General features: G+C 36.5%; 1 non-coding gene across 1 annotated transcript; it reads right to left on the bottom strand.

The window, feature by feature from the left end:
• Nucleotides 1–14,687: 14,687 nt before the first annotated feature.
• LOC112130048 (U6 spliceosomal RNA) lies at nucleotides 14,688–14,791 on the bottom strand. The gene has a single exon (XR_002912360.1). It is a non-coding gene; the product is annotated as a U6 spliceosomal RNA (small nuclear RNA).
• Nucleotides 14,792–21,593: the final 6,802 nt, after the last annotated feature.

The raw sequence follows: 21,593 nt of genomic DNA, 5'->3' as shown, positions 1-21,593 counted from the left end.
TGTGCTGGCAGGGTGCGATGTACAAGATTCAATTTTAACTAGTGATTACAGACCGGCAAACTTCTAGCCCTCAATGTCAAACGGCCATGTCACTTTCTCCTGTCACGGAGTATGTCAGGACTCACCGCAGCCTGGTGACTTTTCATCAGAGGTAATGAATCTTGTACTCCTGAGATGGGAAATGTCACAGTGCCTCCATCCCCTCCTTCTCCCCTGACCCCCACCCCTCATTCCCTTCCTGCCTCCTCTCCAGGTCCTAATAATTAGGAAAAAGATGTTGTGTGTGACATTGCTTTTCACATCCGCACCAGGGCCCTGCTGCTGTCGATTTACATTGTGCGGTCAGTACTCAGCTTGCAACCATACGTGATGAAATGGCCACCTCAGTAGACGGTTTATGGTACTGGAGTCTCATGCATCATGTTCTCTTGTCCTTGAGCAATAAAATGGAAAAACAGTTAAGCTCTGACCTTACAGCCTATATGGTTTGGGGCTCCAGTCCAACTCCTGATAACTTGCCTTTAAATCTCATGATCTTGGTGCCTTTTGTTTCTGACCTTTCTGCTTCTGAGATGCCATTTGGGACACGGATGAGGATGGAGCCTAGATCTGCAAGAGTAGTGACAGGGAAAGAGGGTGGGTGGTTTTCACCATTGAAAACTCTGAGAAGTTAGTATCCAACATAAAATGAAACTGGATAAACATTTTATTATTGTTTATTTTCTGTTTGTTACCTAATGAAAAAACAGACGATACACATACAAATATAACCACTGCTTTTGAAAACTATTTATTGACGATCTTAAACTTTTAATATAAACCCCAGGATCTTGGAGGCTTGGAAGGAATACATATGAATTAAATAAGAAAAATAAGTATATCTATGTGTACTAAGAACATTCCCATTTATACAAATGTATACCTTTAAAATGTATACCTATAAAAGGTATACAAATGTATACCTTTTATACATTTATACATTTCATCATTTTAAAACACACTGAGTATCTATCATGTTCAACACAATATGCTAACCATTGAAAGATATAACACAGCAATGTACAGCATGATTCCTGCCTTCAGTTAATATGAGCAGTACGACACGTGACTGATAGGTATAAAACAAGGAAATATGTAGTAAGTGGAAGCATATAGTCAGTCCTGTCCCACAAGTCACAGTTAAACTCACCCCAGATAATGGAAAAGACACAAAGCCAATATAATCTGAAGTCACAGAGTCATCCTAAGAAAAGGCATCAAAGAAACACAATATGTGTCAACACAATACAACATTGGGTATTAGGGCTAGGAACATCTCCTCATTTGTCTACTGTAATTAAGTATCCCATGTAACACAGCAGTAAATTATAGCTGCGGTCAGTTGACCCACTGTTATCAAATGAAAGTCAGACGAGACAGAAAAATCAAGGCTAATCATGGTGTCAAGAATGGATCCAAAGGACCTGCGGGTCGACTCGTTTCCCTTGCTAAGTAGGCACTTTGTTGTTTTCTGAACAGCTTAGTGCTTTCTTAGCAGTAAAGATTCTAGGAGAAACACTTAAACCTAATGTACCAAAGCCATGCAAAGAAAGTTTATTATTTCTAGATTGGAGACTCACCTGCCTGCCTTCCTACCTTCTTTCTTTCCCCCGTACGATGTTCCAGACTTCAAACTAAGCCCAAGAAATGAAACAGTAAGCAAGGCAAACAGGATCCTTGTCATAATGTAGCCTAAAACTTGGTGGAAAAGATGGGCAAGTTTCCAGGTAATTAGAATACAGTGATAGGAAAATGAGAGAGGCCGCCGCATGCTAATGGAGCCTTAATAAGTGTACCTGCCTCAGACCAAGGAGAGTAACAGGGAGAGCATTCCACAGGATGCCCAAAGGTAAACAGAATTCCTTTTTCTTTGATTCTCCAGGGAGCCATGAATCACTGGATACATTTGAGGTTCTTTGATGGGGTCTAAAATTTCCTCCCTCAGTCACTAGAATGGGTGTCCTCACTGAGGGAAATGGAGGATCCCCCAGATTAACACCAGTGTCTTTCTGCTCAGTGGTTAAATGTGAAATTTAGAGGAGACTTTCAATGACAAAAGGGGGCTGCATTTGAGGAATGTATAATATTCTGATCAAGATTTCATGAAGTCATAACACAAAGCATAACATACCTTCTCCTTCCTTTTATCTTCTCTGTGCCATTACAAATTCATCAGGAATGAGGATTGGGCAGTAAAGTTAGGCATTTTTCTTTAAACCATCTCCTTGAAGTATTACAGAAAGTTGATTTTCAACTTTATTTATTCTCCTTGAATCTATATTTTATTTGTTTTTATTTTGTGTTTTAAATATATTCAATAATTGAGACCCTGACGTGTGGCAGGCAAAGTTCAAGTCATTGGGGGATCCAAGAGTAAATAAAAACAATAGTTCTTTTTTTTTGTTGCATAATTAGCAGTCTAGAAGGAGAGACAGATGTGGATACATAATTACATTGCAATATTATGCCTATTTTGATATGGGAAGCAATGAATTGTGCTAGACATTCTCCATATACAAAGTGTGGGATTGTGGTCCAGTAAAGTTTATGGATCTTAAACGACAACAACAAAAAATCAAATGTAGATTAGCCAGTATATCTATTTGGTTTAAATAAGCTGCAAGCTGCCATTTCAAAACATAGAGGTGATTCTTCCTTGACAATTAGGACTATTTTTAGCTTCACAGGTGGGAGAGATGCTGCTCTGGTCCTGGAATGGTCCTGGACAGTGCAGAAGTGAGGGAGGGGACAGGTGTGGCAAACAAAAAGAAGGTTCCTGCATGCTCCCTAATTGGACAAATTGCATGACAGGCACATATAGTTGGGAAGGCCTCTTATGAGTCAAACTGAATTAAATTGCAAATGTTCTCTTTTCATCAGCAACCCTTAGTCCCTGGTCTTATCTTCAAGTCAGATTGATTGAAATGCATTTCCCCCGAGACAGAGATGCCCTGCCCAGTGAGGCTGAGAGGATAGGTGAGTATTTGTACAGGCAATCATCAAAGGGACACAACCTCCTTGCAGTGCAGGTGTGTCTGGGATGAAGTTGAGTGGGCATAGAAATCAAACTCTAATTAGCCACCACACAGGAAATCATTACAAAGAGAAATTATTCTGTATGACACTATCATGCTAGATGCATGTCATTACACGTCTGTCAAAACACATACGATGTACAGCATAGAAAGTGAACCCTGATGTAAACTACAGACTTTAGTTAATGGTAATGTATCGACATTGGCTCATCAATTGTAACAAATGCACATACTAATGGAAGATGTTAATAACAGGAGAAACTCCAAGGAGTGGGTTGATAAGGGTATATGGGAAGTCTCTGTACCTTTATTCAATTTCTTCGTAAACCTAAAAGTGCTTTAAAAAGGTCTATTTAAAAAATGTTTTTATACTGTATATTGCATATTCATGTAATCAATCCTTGGTCCTCTTGCTAGTCATGAGCTATGAAGTAAGGGTCCATGTTTTTAATTTTTAATTTTCTATTCAGTTACTTAATGAACATTTATTGAATGAAAACAAGAATATTAGGGTTTTAGAAATAAACTTGTCAAAAAAATATGAAACTGAGATGCATAGGAATCCAGACAAAAGAGGATGGCTGCAGTGTGAAAGAGATGTCAGCCTGCTCGGTGAAAAAGTGGAGTTCATTGGACAGCCTAAAAGTGCCTCCACTTGACTGGAGAAGAACCAAGATCTTGGCCCATGGCTATGGAAATGTGCAAATGTAGCTCCTTCTACTTCTCTACTCAATGTCCTGAGATTACCTTTTCTGGAATGTCCATATAGCTACATTTATCTTATTATCTTGCATTCTGGCAAAAAAAAAAAAAAATCTGAGATTACACAGAAAAAAAAAAAGCTGTCATACTTGAAGCCAAGAAATACCATCATGAAAATTCAATTTAAATGCAAACTTCATAAATTATATTTCAAATAGTCCTTAGAGGACTAATTAATAATTGTAAAGTGCTTTGAAGATGGAAAGTGCTAAATTAACGTCAATATTTATTTATTAATAATCAGAGAAGGTGATGCTGCCATCTTGAACTTGCCTCTTTTACTATCAAGTGCTGACTACTACCATGATTTAACCCTCTTAATTGCCTTCTCTAGCCACCATTGCCATGTGGGAATTCTACACTTTATGGTTGTGTTTAACATTTCATTATTTTAAAATATTGCCAGTTCTATGTATATGATTGGAAAGAATTTCTGCATCTTTTGTGCAGGAAGGCTGTGCTTTACAATGGCACCTGACAAATTTGACATCATATAAAAACAAGTTGAGGCCGGGCATGGTGGCTCACGCCTGTAATCCCAGCACTTTGGGAGGCCAAGGTGGGTGGATTACCTGAGGTTGGGAGTTCGAGACCAGTGTGACTAACATGGAGAAACCGCGTCTCTACTAAAAAATAAAATACAAAATTAGCCTGGTATGGTGGCACATGCCTGTGATCCCAGCTATTCAGGAAGCTGAAGCAGGAGAATCACGTGAACCTGGGAGATGGAGGTTGCAGTGAGCCAAGATCGTACCATTGCACTCTAGTCTGGGCGACAAGAGCAAAACTCCGTCTCAAGAAAAAAAAAAATTGCACTTAATAATTAGCTGTAAGTACAGTGGCCATCACAAAGTGGGAGCTCAGTGACAAGGTTTGAGTTGCTAAATAAATGAAAAAAACAAATTAATCTAGTCTCTTTTATACACATTGAAATATTACCTTTAGACACACTTCATAACTATTTGTAGCATTGGGAAAATTGCTTCGTATATATATATACAGAATCTAAAAAAAATGCTACCATTTTATTCATCTCATGAATGCTAGTTTGTAATCTTCACCACCCTATATGTTTTCTAACAGTCCATATGTAAGTTCTTACCACCAATTATGTTTCAAGGTATGCATGTGGAGAGAAGACTCTTGCATGCAGTGAAGGTATGCTTTACAATGGTACCTAAAAAAATTGGCTTTCATATAAAAAGAAGTTAAAATTCACAATTAACAAAAAAAGCTCAACAAATAAATAAAATGTTAAATATACCTGAATAGCTAGCATCACAAAGCTCAAATATCAACAGGGTTTCTGGGCTTTTAAGTGAAAGTTAGCTGTTTTGTATTGCCCACAGTGGACATGTTGTAGGAACTGCTAGCAGAGCTTGGAGCCCATGACTCAATTTCTGTCTTTCAGTCTTTCCCTAATTACCAATTACAGAAAGTTAGGACTCTGGTGTGGAAGATGCCCGTCTGTACCAGCTGGGTTTTTTGTTTGTTCCTTTGTTTATAATTTCAACTGTTATTTTAGATGCAGAAGGTACACATGCAGGTTTATTATATGGGTATATTGTGTGATGCTGAGGTTTGGGTTATAAATTATCCCCCATCCAGTTAGTGAGCATAGCAACCAATAGGTACTATGAAAAACCTACCCAACAGATTTTTCAGGCCTTGCCTCCCTCCCTCTTTCCCACCTCCAGTGGTCTCCAATGTTTATTGCTCACATCTTTATATCCATGTCTACCTAATTTTTAGCTGTCACTTGTAAGTGAGAACATGTGGTATTTGATTTTCTATTACTTCATTAATTCACTTAGGATATTGGCCTCCAGCTGCATCCATATGGCTGCAAAGGTCATGATTTCCTTCTTTTATGGGTGTGTAGTATTCCATGGTATACAAGTACCACATTTTCTTTAAAAGTCAAAAATAACAGATGCTGGCATGGCTGCTGAGAAAAGGGAACACTTATACACTGTTAGTGGAAAGGTAAATTAGTTTACCTACTGTGGAAAGTAGTTGGAGATATCTAAAGAACGTAAAACAAAACTACCATTGGACCTGGCAATCTCATTACTGTGTATATACCTAAAGGAAAATAAATCATTTTCTCAAAACACACATGCACTCGTATGTTTATCACAACACTTCTCACAATAGCAAAGGCATGGAATCAACCCAACTGTTTGTTCCTAGTCAGAAATCACTATTCTCTCTAGGGAAGAGCAGCTATCTTTAGTTGACTATACATAGGGACAAGGATTATCACTCAGAAAAAAGGGAGCTGGCAAAAGAAAAAGGAAAAGCCAGTAAAATTTTACCTAAATGAGATGAAGTTGTAGTCTTCATAACCAAGATTTAAATCAATATAGAAAGGAGCAAGTAAGAGGAATGGTATGTGGACCAGCAGAGAAATTCACTTGGAATATGGCACAGTGGGTCCTGTTTGATAGGAAATACTGAATGCCCTGGCTTATTTATTGAATAAATAAATATATGTTAAGCACCTGGCATTCAAAGCCCAAAATTTGGCTTTGTGACTGACACACTTAGGTGTCATTGTGAAGATTTGAAATGCTGTTTGTTCTTGAAGAACCCTCACCAACCCAACAGTATTTAGACTGAAACACTCAGCAAATGAGTGACAACACAACACCTGTGAAACCTTACCACTTCCATGGGGCTTTGCTTAGTTCTTCAACAGATATTCAATAACTATAACTCCCAGATAGTACTCTTTTGGTTAAAAGCCTTCACAGATAAGAGAAAATTAAAGGTAGCTAAAATTTTTAAAGGTAGTTTTGTACATATTGAATGCAGATCTCTTGGTAGAAAACTGATTCTGGAGAAAGCAAGAAACCTATACGATCATTTCTATATGGGCAAACTAGAGTGTCTGCAAAAAGCTAAGCATGTCCTCTTTGTAATCAACAATGTTTTCTGGTCTAAGACACCATTCATCTATTACGTGTGACAGGTTAATGCAAATTCTACGTGACGGGAATACGACTGTAATGACATAATTGTTTATTTGTTTTTCACATTTATTTGATCTTATTTACTAGATTACATGTTTCTTAGGGACAGAGGCCAATTCTAACTTAAAATTTGTACATATTGCCAGATACGCACTCAGAATGGACTATGGTTGGCCCATCAGTATAAAACAGACAAAGAACAATATAAGCCAGTCTGCAGCTAAATTCTAACATCAGTACTACAGACGCATGAAAAGCCATGAGAAGAATCTTCAGTTTTACTATTTTGAAAGATGCTGATGCTTCACTTCTTAGTATGGAATTGTAGGATGAAATAGATATGTAAACCCAGGTTTAATTCCTGAAGCCAACTCAAATTGTTCACGATAAAGACAATCCTATTGAACTTATTGTCCTATCTTCACTTATCCTGTTGTAATGTTAGTGCCACTTCCATACCAGCTGTGTGCTGTTGGTAGCTATATTCGTATTAACAGCCCAAGTATTCTCTAAATATTCATTGCTAGCATATTTGGGAAATAACAAGGCATCTCTTAACTGTCTGCTACTTCTACTTGAAATATATTTTCTTTCCTCTGGTTTCCTATATATCCATCCTATTGGTTAAGAGGTGAATTGCTCTAAAACTGGCATTTTAAGAACAATTTTTTTATGGTTTGGCTTTTCAGACACACTCTTCCCCCACATATTCGCAAACTATGTACAATGGTTACCTATACTCTGCAGAACATGGCACCATATTCTAGCCACCTCCTGCCCATCTGTGAGGTAAGGCAGGGCAGGGGAAGGGAAGGGTGCTGGAAGCTGCTCTAAAATGTCATCAAAGAAATTACTTGTGAATGTTAACATTATGTCTTAGCCTACTTCCCAAGAGATCATGTTGAAATAAAGTTAATTGAGATTCTCTGGAATTTTATTTTAGGAAAAAGCATTGTTTCAGTCTGAGGTAAATTTTTTTTGACTATTTTAATACCCTCTACCTTTTACTGCACATTTTTCTATCCCTCCTCAAATCTTTACCACCACATTTTTGTTTCCTGCTAAATAAGAGCCCTTACCCCCTGTCTGCCATCCATTTTGCAGTTTTAGCAGTGAGGATGCCTCCTTCCAAAGGGAAATCAACTACCTTAAACTGCTGGTTGTTTCACCTCTTATGTCCTTTATAGTCTCTTCAGTTATGTTCTCTTTCTTAACTCCTAACCACTCTTGTTCATTCTGTTAATTTCATTTTGAAGTTATGTTTCTTCATAAAGACTTGAATGTCCCAAGAAGGTAACTGTCAACCTCAGAAAACTTTCAAAGGTTGGAATTATGTCCCATGATTTCATATCTTCTGCCATATCTGGCACAGACCTGGGTATGTTGGAAATGAGCTGATTTTATTAGACATTTGATTGTTGGTTGACTGAATCTCTATGGTATAGAGCACACCAGAGACAATTGTTATTTCAATTTGTTGTGATTCTGTGCTTGGTAGATAGATGGTCTAGGCACAGTTGAGAGAATTCTGAATACAGCATGAGATAGCTACTTAACATTTTTGGAAATTTTGTGATCTAAATTATAATATAGTTTCTATTATATTTTACAACTTCATATAGATTAACATGGTTTTTTTACTTACTTTTGAAAAAGAGAACAACAAAAATAACTAATATCACAAAGGCATAAGAAATTGTGTGGTCTCTCTCTCTCTCTCTCTCTTACACACACACACACACACACACACACACACACAGACACACACACCCCTGTATATATCAAATAAACTCCACATGAAACACTGAGCATCTTTGTTGGGGCTTTGACAGCTAAATTAAATTAATTTAAGTTAAGTCAAATACCTTGCATTGTATATTTAAGTTGCCATTCAAGTAGTACAGATTTTTCAGCCTGTCATTTAGAATGAATTCAGTACCACAAGTTTTCCATTGAATGAACAGAGCTAACTGAGGGCATCCAAGAAGAAACCTTCGTAGATAATTGGCTAGCTCTGGGAGGTAGTGTAGCGGAACATGATTCCAGATTGAATCAAATTCTGGAGCTCTCCTTAAGAGAGGACTGAAGAATGAGAGGGGAAGTTTATATGCCAATTAAAGAATGACTTGTACTTTCATTTTTATCAAACTTCATTATTTTTGCCTGATATGCAAATGATTTCATGAATATGTTTAAGAAAACGATATCTGGTTTTATATATTATGAATTAGAACAAGGGCAAATTTCTGGAAATCGGAAGAACAATCAGCAGATAAATTAATCAGGATTCTGTCTTCCAATTTTTTTTTTTTATTTTGAAAGAAAACTGTTAGCTTCATGGAGACATTGATAGAATTGTCACCATAACATTAAAAATGCACAAAGAAGTCCTAGGCTGAAAGTTATCTCATATAAAATATAAATGCTTCATTGACAATATAGAGATTAAAATTATTTTAAGTCCAAGCAAACATCATTGTATTTGATGTTAAAAAATTAAATACAATTACATTTAGTAAATCATCAATTATTTTTCATGTTCATGGATATATCACTAAGATTAAAATTGGTCTCTTTTATTATCTACCCCAGGTGTTCATTTTTTCTTTCTCTCTTTCTCCCTCCCTCCTTCTGTCCTTCCTTCCTCTTCTCTTACTCTCTCTTTTTTCTTTTCTCTTGGTCTCCATCCACTCATCCTTTATTTTCTCATCATAATCTCTTTACATTTCAACCATGTATTGTGTTCCCCATTTATATTTTATTTAATATATACCTTGGTTTCTATTATCTGTCTACAGCCACACAATATCATATCTAAAGGCATAAAAGCAGACATATTTAAATACATCTGAGTGTTCTGTGACTGAGAGGATATTTATCATAAATTATCCTGCTGATATACATCATATGTGGTCTATATTATAAAACTTATGGGTTTTTTTTTTTGTAATTTTAAGGCTAGATACCTCCATGTTCAAATCACAGTGCCCTTCTTCCATTCTTTTATCACTCCATCAAATGCTTATTTAACTCTCTTTTCTGTCAGATCCCTGGTTCCTTTGAGGGTACTGTCTTACTCATCATTGAATTTTCCATAACATTTAGCATAATGCATTGTACATAATGTGTGCCTATTATGTCTTTGATAAATTAATGAATCATTTATGTTTGATTTCAATGGATAAGATGAGACCAAAATTTCAATTGTAAATATTCTTTTCTATTTTTCCTATAGGCATACTAATGTTGCTAATATAGCATAGCCTGACTACTCAATGCAACTTTCTGTTCTATGTGGCAATAGAATTCTATTTTTCTCTAAACAACCTCAGTGTCTACTTTTGCTGATTGTGGGCAAAGAACAGAGGTTCTAAAAGGCCTCCAGAGGATTGCAGAGTCCCATTCACTGTAGTCTTCGTGAATGTCACACTTAAAAGTTGTTCAGTGCTCAGTATGACAGCCATAGATGAAGTATCCTACCCTCCTTCACAATTCACCCAACCTCACAATTCAGGAACCAAGTAGGTCCCAGTTGACCTTGCCTGGGTTGTGAGCTTTGCAACCTGTGTTGCACGTTATTGTTGTATGAGACATTTTCTTCTCTTACTCTGTGCACTTGGAAGCTAGAAATGAAGACATTTCCAAATTCTTAGAACATTGAAGGCATGACAAAGGAGAAAACAACAGTTCTTCTGAGTAGAATAACTCAGCCATATATAATGGTAGCATGGGGTGTTCTCTCTATGAATATAAGTGACGTTCACAGAATGACCTTTCCTTTGGCAAGAGGCCTAAGTGGAAGACTCTATTATAAATGAAATTCACTGTAGGTGTATAACCCAACACATTAATGAATAGAAATTTTTAATGGCTTTGTTGTCTGAGGAAACATCCAGAACTGAGCCAAAGGATCAGAAGTGATTTATAGCTCTCGTTAATTTTTAAAGAGGACTTAAGGAGTAGAACAGTATCTTCAAACTATTCTAGGAGAATATCAATGGAAGGATTCGGACTTGTAATTATGCAAGATAACTTGCCACATGGCCTAATTAAAAATACTTTTATTAAGTAAGTGTTCTTATTTGACAAACAAACAAGTGTTATTAACAGGAATTTCTTTACTAGCTACCCTCAGCACACTTCCAATAAATGGAAACTCTTTCTTATCCCCTGCCATGGGCCATGATAGAGCTTATTGGAAAGTTGTCCTTGTCATCTTTCTTCTCTTGTGTGCTCCCCAGAGGTATTCAGGGTTGCCTTGATTACATGGGTTTGAAAAGCCAGGGTGTAAAATTCTTTTTTTAAAATCTACAGCCATAGTCACAGTGTATACTTCTAGTCCAAAAGTACTTATGCTGCTACTTACAAAACATTGACACATCTTTCTTCTTTTCTCTTTCTCCATTAAATGTAAACTTACCTCTCATTCCTCTGCCATTTGCCAGGTTTCTTCAAAGGTAGTGCCTTGTTTGCCATTGAATTTTCCATCATATTTAGCACAAAGCATTCCAATCATTCTTGGTAAATACATGAATCATTCATGTTTCATTTCAATGGGTAATAAGTGGGATGAGACTCAAATTTCAATTTCAAATATTCTGTTTTATGAAGTATCTCCATATACAAAAGCCCAGCTGTGAACTCTAGCCCCTGTCTCTTTTAATCACCTCCACCACTTTCAGTTGATTTTTTTCCCAACAGATGTTTTCATGCTCCACTATTCTCTAGCACTTCACACACCTTGCATTACAACTACTTTAGCTTGACCAACAGTTCTTCTCCCTCAATGTAATGTAAAATTTGACTCTGGCTTGATGCACAGAGATGCAGCTGGAGAAATGTCATTTGTTTCTTCTTCTTCCCATCCTTATAGGACTCTAACCATCAGTCTAATGTTTGGGAAAAAATGCTAAGGAATGTGGAGTCAAAAGAGGCTTGGACATATAACTTTGAATAAGACAGTCATTGTTGACATAAATGAGACGAAGATCCAAATAGGATATCAGAAGGAGGGGGAATGCATGGTATATACCAGGAGCTGGACTACATCACTGAAATCCCAGAAATTTAAGGAGGACAAGAGCAAAGGGAAGTTAATAAAAGCAGATGGACAGAAGGGAGGCCTGGATAGATTCTGAAAACCATGTTTCTGTCAACACTGAACATTTTGAGTAGACACGATTTTATACACCAAACATAGGATGGATTTAAGCACCAATAAATCACCCACAAGTACTTGTGAAAATATTTTTCAGGAGCACCATATGTATTCTTGTAAGAACTGAGGAAAACGACTGAGGAAATATTTATAGAAGCAGGAAATTACAAAAATAAAACCTGAATTTGAGATTCTTTGAGAAACAACATCTAAAATGCAAATAGAAAACCTAGTAAAATGTTTTAGTTTTTCTGATACTGACTACTATTATTATTTTTTTTATTTTCAATTCCAATAAGTCATTGCAATTAGATATGTTTAGAAGCAGAACTGCTGATTTAATAATGGAATTTGAGGATGGTCATGTTCGACTTGTCCTGAGGCCCAGTCAAAAAAAAAAAAAAAAAAAAAAAAAAAAGACAAAGCAAGAGAAAGGGCTGTTGACTGAAATCCTGGCTTTCATTTGCTTCCCATTTTCCTACTGATTTAGTATCAAATAGCTTAAAAACTACTAAAAGATCATGATGTGCTTTGTGTCTAGGTAGCACTAAAAATGCCTCCTTGCATTCTACCTGTTCAAAGTTATCACTTGTGGCTCTCACCGAGGACATAGTGTGTACCACTGCAGATGCACAAAGTGTGATGTAATTCTTAATTTTCCAAGTACATAACATAATCTCTTGTTGAATATGGTGATCAAGTACCTGCATTTGCCTCTATTTCTCTAAAATGTGAGAGAATAAAAACAGAATTAAACCCATAAACCTGAATAGCAAAGAGAATGGGAGAGGAATCATTATCTAATATTAGGTTTCGAAGCACTATTGAGAGATTAAAAAATGAATGGGAACTATACATTTGAACAAAGAAAGTTGAGGAATCTACAGTCAAAAATTAACATAGAAAGGAATGGCAGGAAAAAAAGGGAGCTAATCTTTCAAGCAAATCCCAAAGAATTTTGGAAAAAAATTGGTAGTCATGGAGAGTGGAATTACAAAAGGGGTACAAAATTGGTAGGGGAGAGTGGATTGAAATTCTGTCCCTGGAACAAGAAGCCGATCAGCTCTCTGCTCCTCTCTTCTCTCTCCCATGTTCCTGGATATAAGAAGGATACAAAAAAGTTCACATTGATTCTAAGCAAAATAAAACCAAGCAAAATGACAAAAATCATTATAACACAAATGATGACCTCTTCGTTTAAAAAATGTAATGCATTGATTGGGGGGGACTAGCAGCACTAGTGAGTGCTAGCATCACAGAATAAATTTCTTCCTGCTTTGGCAATCCCTTATTAAAAGCCTGGCATCTTAGTGATTTATATGCCTAGCTGGCCAGGTCAGATTCCTGATTGAAAAATAAATATCGTGGGGAAAACAAACTTACCTATACAACAGTAGAGAGCATTTAGTTCACTACCTGGAAAAGTCAGCCAATACCTCTTGTTTTATATATGCTAAAAATAACCTATAATCACTTAGGAATATAAAAAAGCAGCATCAAAATGAGAAAATAAGTAGATAAAACAATTATTGTGAAAACAGAAATAACTCATGAAAGAGAAGAAACTCAAAAAGAAAATCTAATTAGTCTTTTCAGAGAGATTTGAAAGATACCACCAAAAAAAAAAAAATCAATAAAACAAAGTGAAGGAGCTCAATATGAACATAGAGGAAAATGGACAATGAGGCAGAAAATATGACAAAATATACAAAGTGTAAAAGAAAAACAACCTGGGATAGCCAACATCTAATAAATATGAGCTCTGAGAGAAGAAAGTGGAAAATAGAAAAGAGGAAATAAGCAAATAAAATACAGGAACGATTTGCATATCTGAAAAAATACATGAGTTTTTCTATTTAAAGAGGACCTCAATTACACAAAAATCATGGATGGAAAAAAATCAAACAAACAAATCTCCTACTCCTAAAAATATCATTAGGCAATTTCAGAACATGCAAAAAAAGGCAGCCATCTCAAACTTTGCCAGTTGCTGTGGCAGAGGAATTAGAACTTCGCACATAAATGGCCAGATCTGATCATGACTAAATTTCCTGTTCTTCAATTCATTTGCCAAAGGTGGTCACCTGCCTGCAACAAATGCACAAGGTCCAGAAAGCTCAATCACTGCATGTGCATAGAAGAGAGAAGGAAAAATTATTTGGTAACAGCACCCAAAAATGTCTGCAACCACTGTTTCTGCATAACTTTATTAAAAAGTATGTACATGGAGATCTAGTATAACAAGTGAAAATTGAAAAAATATGGAGAAACATGTTAATTTTACAAAGAGGAAATCAAAAGATATGGGTAAGAGCTAAATTATATGTTATATGTATAATATCTATATAGTGATAAATTATAAATAACATAAAATGTACAATTTGGACCATTTTTAAGTTTGTGATTAGGTGGCATTAAGTACATTCAAATTGTTGCACACTTATCTCTACAATTCATCTCCAGAACTTTTATCTTCTCAAATTAAAACTCTATAACCACTAAATGACAACTTCTTATTCAGCTCTCTCCACAGTTCCTAGCAAACATCATTCTACTTTTTGTCTCTATGAATTTGTCTACTTTAGGTATAAGTAGAATCACATAAAATTTGTTCTTCTGTATCTGATTTATTTCACTTACCCTCATGCCTTCAAACTTCATTCATGTTTCAGCATGTGTAAAAATTTCACTCTTTTTTTAAAGGCTGAATAATACCTCATAAATATGAAACACTTCCCAAATGTGCATGGCATCCTTGAGCAGGGGTCATGCTAATCTCTGTATTATTTCAATTTTAGTGTACGTGCTGCTGAAATGAGGACTAAAGATTTTTTTAAAATTGTTTAATAACAATGATAAGCAACTGAAAATCAAATAATGGAGAGGAAGATTAAAAGTAAGGGTCATACAAATGAGTTTAATATTTATCTCCAACAGACAGGAAATGGTAATACCCATATGTTATAGATCAAAAGTCATATTAGTGCCATGAAAAAGGTATGAATGTCACCTTTACAAGAAGCAAAATTTTTAAAAAACAGCAAGGAATTACCTTTGTAACAGGGACTAGGTAGTTGTAAAGATAGAGCAAGAGAAAGATGTTTTTATTTTAAGGCATTCTGCATTTCTGGTTTTATTATACACATACGCACACACACACACAAATTATAAACAGTGTCTCCAACTACACTACTATTTAATAAACAGAATTGTAACCCAGTACTCTTTACATTTAATTGTGTCTATTTTTATGACACCAGAGTGCCTCTCCCAAAACACTTTCATGAAGACTCTGCCAGCCTGAAATAATCGAAAAGATCAGAATCCAGATTATTCAAGAAAAATCTGGGGATGGCCATTAGAGGGACACAGACTCCAGAGAAATGGGGTCAGTGTTCCAAAGTTAAAAGTTAGGTTCTTGCTTATATAGGCAGAAAACAAAGAAATTTGAGAGGAATACAAAATGTTATATACAAGGTTGTCTTATGAGTTACAACAATTTAATTAGTGCAGTCTTTTTCATACAGCTCATTTTCATTTCATTTCCAGTTTGAAAGAGTATACATAACATTCCATCTAAAGACAATATAATAGCCATGAAGTCTTTGTGTGAGAACTGTGAGAGGGAAATTAATCTATAATGAAGATCAACAACAATAAAGGGAGAAAGGATCTTCTCCAGAACCCTTCAGTCATTTGTAATATTTTACAAAATAGTGAAGGCAAGAAAGAAGGCTTAATCTATAATCAGAGAAACAAAGCTACAACTGCCTTGGTTACAGCTGCCTGTCACATAAACCAGGCCCCATAATCATGTTTCTTTAAGACTCAAAATAATTTATACTTCCAACAGCTTAGATTTTGATTCACTTATTTTCACAATCTGTATTGCCATAGAAAACAAAACCACATAGAAAAGCACATAGAAAAATACATGGAAATGCATAGCAGTAGCCTGACTCCAAAGGTCCTCTTTTGTCCTTATCTTCATGTAGGACTCCTCATATTACTGATGTTATTCTTTTTCTGTAGCAGTATCATTTTATGACTATAAGCGCTACTGCTACAGTTCCTTTTAATGAGATCTATATGCTTCTTTTTGCACTGACCTTTTTACTTACCTGTGTGCCTCAGAAGCAGCCTCAGAAACAAAAGTTTTTCTCCCGTTCTTCCTCGAGGTTAGCCATAAAAACTGGAATTCCTTTTCCCCAAGGTGGGCTATAGAAACAAGGATCTCTTTTCCCCGAAGCCAGCCATAAGACTTAAGAACATCACTCTAACTTTCCCTCCACACTATCTGTAAAAACTTGTCATAAAGAAATTATCTAACCTGACTTGTTTGACTGTGGGTCATAAGATCCCTATTCCAGCGAGAGTCCTGCCCCATACCCAGAAGGAAAGAATGCATGCTCAGAGATGCCAAGAAGTATCTCCATAGACAGACCTTGCTGGGTTTCCCCACTCAGTCTATTAGCATTAGATCATACCCTTTTTGTCTAATCATATTTCTACATAGCTGTCTATACTTTATTGGATCTAAGCATAAAAATGAACAATTTTCTCTGTATCTTTGGGTCTTCATTCTGAAGGATCCCATGTATATGTGTTAAGTGAATTTGTATGCCTTCTATCCGATTAATCTGCCTTTTGTGAGTCGACTTTTTGGTGAAACTTCAGAGGGCCAAGAGAAGAGCTCTCCCTTGGCCCCTACATTGGAATGTGTATGAGTTAACTGAAAGCATACTAGCTTACTTCCCTATCTACCCCTCAAATTTTTTCAAAGGCCCATTCTTGTTGAGCACAATTTCCACATCAACTTCAGAGCTCACCTGACTGTGTCACGGAAAGGCTTCAGAAGCCAGAGACTTGTGTAGTGGCCCTGACTTCCATTATAGCTGTGTAAATAAATAGCGCCTATACAGTCTCTGGTGCCCTGCCCTTTTCTTGGCCATCCAGGGTCAATCACACCTAGTTCATGTTTGTCTTCCTGACTAATTTGAAAGCCTGAGCTCCTCTTAGCAACGTTGCCTCATCAGAAGCTTACAGTGGAGCTCTTGAATCCACAAGAGGGGTGCATCCTCTGTGTGGCTGCATCCAGGCAGCTGAGATAGAAACACATGCACCCCAAATTTTGACAGATGGAGGGAGATGTCACAGTACATCCCCAAATGGACTAGGGAAATTATTTAAACTAAGTCTATACTCAGTTTTACAGAGAAAATTATGATGTTTCAAACAAATAAAAAGAACCCTTCTGATGTGAAACCCACAATAGGGTTTTCTCAAATATAAGTGCTTTTTTCTTCTTAAAGTTTTGTATTTTGATGTTCTTCTGATGTCAGTTATCATCTTTGCCATTAATAATTTTTGCAAATGCAGAAACTTGGTTTGGAAAGGTGATGAAGGGTAGCAGTAGAATTTTCTGTATGCCTCATTTGTCAAACCACATTTTCAGTATTTTTTGCAGTTCAAGCTTCCATACATTAGAAAAGAAAGCTAGAAACTTATAAAATCTACTATAATCATGCGGCAATTGAAAGTTATATTAAATAAGAAATACTTAAGGAAATTGGGATGTACAACCTGGAAAAAAGAGGAGTAAGGACACAGTGTAATTGAAATATGTTAAATAAGGAGCTAGAGGCATTTGTGTGTGCCCAGTATGTAGAGTTCTGTAATCAAACAGAACTGGGTTCGAATTTTAATTCTCCACCTTTGAGTATTGTGACCCTCATGAGGTCATTCTAACACTCTATGTTTCAATCCTTCCTTCTTTAAAATAGATGTAAATCATAATTCCTGTAACATATAAGTTTTGTGGTGATAAATAAGAACTTAGACATATATAAATTTTTATTACATGCCTAGCACATAGAAAAGAAGTTCTGTTACTCATCAGCATCATCATTATTATGATTACTACTGTTTTACCATAGATCATTATTACTATTCCAAAGGGGAAAGCAAATACTAATGAATGAATGTCCTAGCTCAATAAAAGGAAGATTTTCTTAACAAATGAAACAACTAAACATGGGATGGAGAGTTCAATGAAATAATGAGCTTCCAATGGCCATCTCACAAGAATTCTGTAATTAAAAGGAGCTCTTGCATTAAGAAGTAGGTTACACTTGATGATCATTAAGGTCCCTCTTACCTTTCAGATATAATGTAATAATTAAGTTCACACGGCTCATTAGTGCCAATAAGTTTGGGGGTATCAATGTGGTCCCAAACTGTTCTTTCTTCTAGTTAATAAGGAGAGAGGTTGGCGGGGGAGTTTCCAGTCACTATTCTGCACAATGCTGCCAAGCAAAGTTGTTTCTTGCAGCCCACTAGCAGGCAGGCCTCATTCTCCTTTTCTTTTTTCATCATGAAAGCCTTAGGAAGCAGAGACTGCCTGTTCTTCCCTGTACTCCCCCAAGAAAATGACAAAATGACATTCTTTCCCACTCTCTGTGAAATGATTTCTGTTAACGGCTCTGGAAAATGCTGCAAAGATGTGAGTGAAATGATGGCAGGATTTGTTGACAAGGCAGAATGAAGGAATTCAGAAAAAAAATCACCCACATTAGTGGCTGAGGGGCCTGTGGGTTCCATATGTTCCTTTCTCCTCGGGCCTGGGGTTGTCTCAGAGTCATCTCCAGGGGATGGCAGTCTTATTTTAAATGACTCAATCAATGGATATTCTAATAGAGTCTAATGGATCTCACCATTAACATTTTTCTTTTATGTTCAGCCTAAACTTTTCCTTTGATTAATTTAACCTAGTTTTTTCATTAGATGATGGCAGTAATTTTGAAACAAAGGAAAGCATGCAAATTTGAAAGAAAGTCATTGTAAATTCTGCATAAAATGCTTTTATTTTTGTAGCAACACAGGGCAAAATAAAAAATCTTTCAGGTCTGGGAGGAGTGGATCATGCCTATAATTTTAGCATTTGGGGAGACGGAAACAGGAGGATCACTTGAGCCTAGGAGTTTGAGACCAGCCTGGGCAACAAAGAAAGACTTCATAGATACAAAAATTTTAAAAATTAGCTGAGGTTGGGGGGTAAGGGTTAGTATACACCTGTAGTCCCAACTACACTGGAAGTCAAGGTGGGACGATCACTTAAGTCCAGGATTTCCAGGCTACAGTTAGCTATGAGGGCACCAGTCCACCCAAGCCTTGGCGACAGAGCTAGACCCTATCTCTGAAACACACACAAAAATCCTCTGACCTGAGAGTCTACTGGATAAGCATATTCCTGTCCTTGAGGCTGTGCTTAGAGTGATCCAAATAAACGTTACCTGCCCATCAAATCAGGCCAGTGTGCCTAAAATTCAACCTGCTGAGCCCCACTCCAGACTATTCTAGACTTTTTTTTTTTTTTTGGTTACACTAGAAAATCCTTCAAATTGTTACATGAATCAGCTAGAGGATCAATGAAAAATATATCACTCTAGGGGGAATAGTCAGTAGGAGATAGGCATGGGTATTTGGGTCAAAGGTTTGTGGTTCGTGACTCTGCCACAATTGTCTTAGACAATTTACTCATCTCTCAAAGCCTCAATTTTTTGTCCTGTAAAATGGCCATGATAATCTGTACTTCACAGAGTAGATCCAAAGCAATTTTTAAAAAGTCCTTGGCATAAAATGTGGCAGAAGTCTAGCACTCAATAAAGATTAAAAAGAATTATTGTTTCCTTGTTGTGAATTAGGTTATCATAGATATAAGTGTGAGATTTGAGAAAGATTTGTTGAAAATGTTTGAAGACTACTGAAATCAGGCAATAATAGGCAGAATGTAATTAAATTATGAATTTCCATGAGCCTGAGGAAAAGGAAATCATTTAAGAACAAAGTAATAAAGTGGGATTCCAGAACTTTCCAATTTTGGTATTCCAGGGTGGAAGGAGGATTAAAAAAAGAAAGTTGCATTTCAGGTAGAGAAACACATAGAGCTTTAAGCTGAGCACCGGGTAATGAAAAAATTATCTGATTTAAACAAACACCTGTACTGGAAAATCAGTAGACAGACAGAGAGAGCTGGAATAGGTGGGGGAGGGCCAGGATGGCAAGTCTATAAGAAGCCAGGCAGGCATCATCAGAATCTGAGACATTCCCTTTTGAAAATGCTCATATCTCTTGTAAAGAAGCCACTGGTGTGTATCCTAAGAAATATTGCAAGTGTATTACCTTGTGTCACAGGCATGAAATGCTGTGCGTCTAATATAAAAGTGTTCAACTTGGAATCAGGAGATTTGATTTCAGATCTTTTTTCTGCCAGAAAAACCTGGGCAAGTTATTTAAGTTTGTGTAAGTCACCTAACTTCTTTGTGCCTCAAATTTTTTATCTGCAAAATGGGTACAATACTAGTGCACTGGCCATAATGATGTTGTAGTGAGAAAATAAGGTAATGTATGGAAAGTATTTCACACAGTTTCTGGGACAAAGGATGATCTCAATAAATGTTGGATTAAAAGAAATTCAAACACACAAAACTCTTAGCTCAGCAGGTTAAGCCAATCACTTTAAACGCAATCATATCTCACAGAACAGCTCCTAAAATAATGCTAGTGAAATTCTCCAACGCAGTGACTAGTAACTGATTATGTTGATTGTAATGCATATGTGGAGACAAGTATGTTGGTAGGGCAGGCTTATTGCAGGATTGACCTATAAAATTTGGGATATATGGTTTCAGTACACAAAAACAGGTGCTTAGCACATTTAGCAGAATCTGGAATTGAATAACATAACAGAGAATGAAGTACCAGAAAAACATTTCATACGTGTTACATGGTAAGTGGCCATTGACAGATTTTATTAAATGATGTTTGAACAAAAATAGTTTGCTCCACCAATTTTCTGATGCTTGCACTTTCTGATAATAATCTATCCACGTTGTTCCTGACCTAGACAGAGCTCATCTTTCCTGGCATATGTTTTTTCTTCTCATTCACCAGACATTTCTTGGCCCATGAATATGATTGGTTGGACTTGTTAATTCACCACACAAGTGTTTTGCTGAAGATAAGATTCTAAGATCTGTTGTAAGGCAACTAATATGCTTATGTTTTATGTAATAAAATCATTGATCACCAATAGCGAGCAAACCATGTTTATCTGAATCCCTGTCCCCCACCCATCCCCAACTACCAAAGGATTTATTCATAGGGATAATACTTACCTATAGGAAATTAGCTGTGTCTCTGCTTTGCTAACTCTGGCCAGTAATGCCTTGTGCAAATGAATTTAGAGATTTTCTCAGCTTGTGTTCATATGCTACAAAAGGGAAATAGCCCAGATTGCACCTACTTGGGCCTGAATTATCGACTTCAGCTTTGAAGTGCAAATGAGCTGAATGAAAACATACTTGGGCTGCAACACAGAAACTATTCCTACTAGCTCACTGATGGTGTATTAACTGTCTTGTATGGAAAGCCTTGTATTGCAATGGATTTGTAGCCCTCTGGTCCAATTATCCTGCAGATGAAGGCAAATGCCATCCACTGTATGAACCAGTCAATAGTGGTCTTTTCTTAAAATTATTTACTTTCTCTCTTTTCCTGCAATTCTAGTTACTGGATAACCCATAAAATAGTTCTTTCATGGTTTATCGGCCTTGCTACTTCTAA

The sequence above is a fragment of the Pongo abelii genome, chromosome 17 (genome assembly GCF_028885655.2).
Source record: "Pongo abelii isolate AG06213 chromosome 17, NHGRI_mPonAbe1-v2.0_pri, whole genome shotgun sequence".
NCBI classification, from domain to species: domain Eukaryota; kingdom Metazoa; phylum Chordata; class Mammalia; order Primates; family Hominidae; genus Pongo; species Pongo abelii.
Note: the sequence above shows the minus strand (reverse complement) of the source record. Positions and strands in the feature narration are given on the sequence as shown.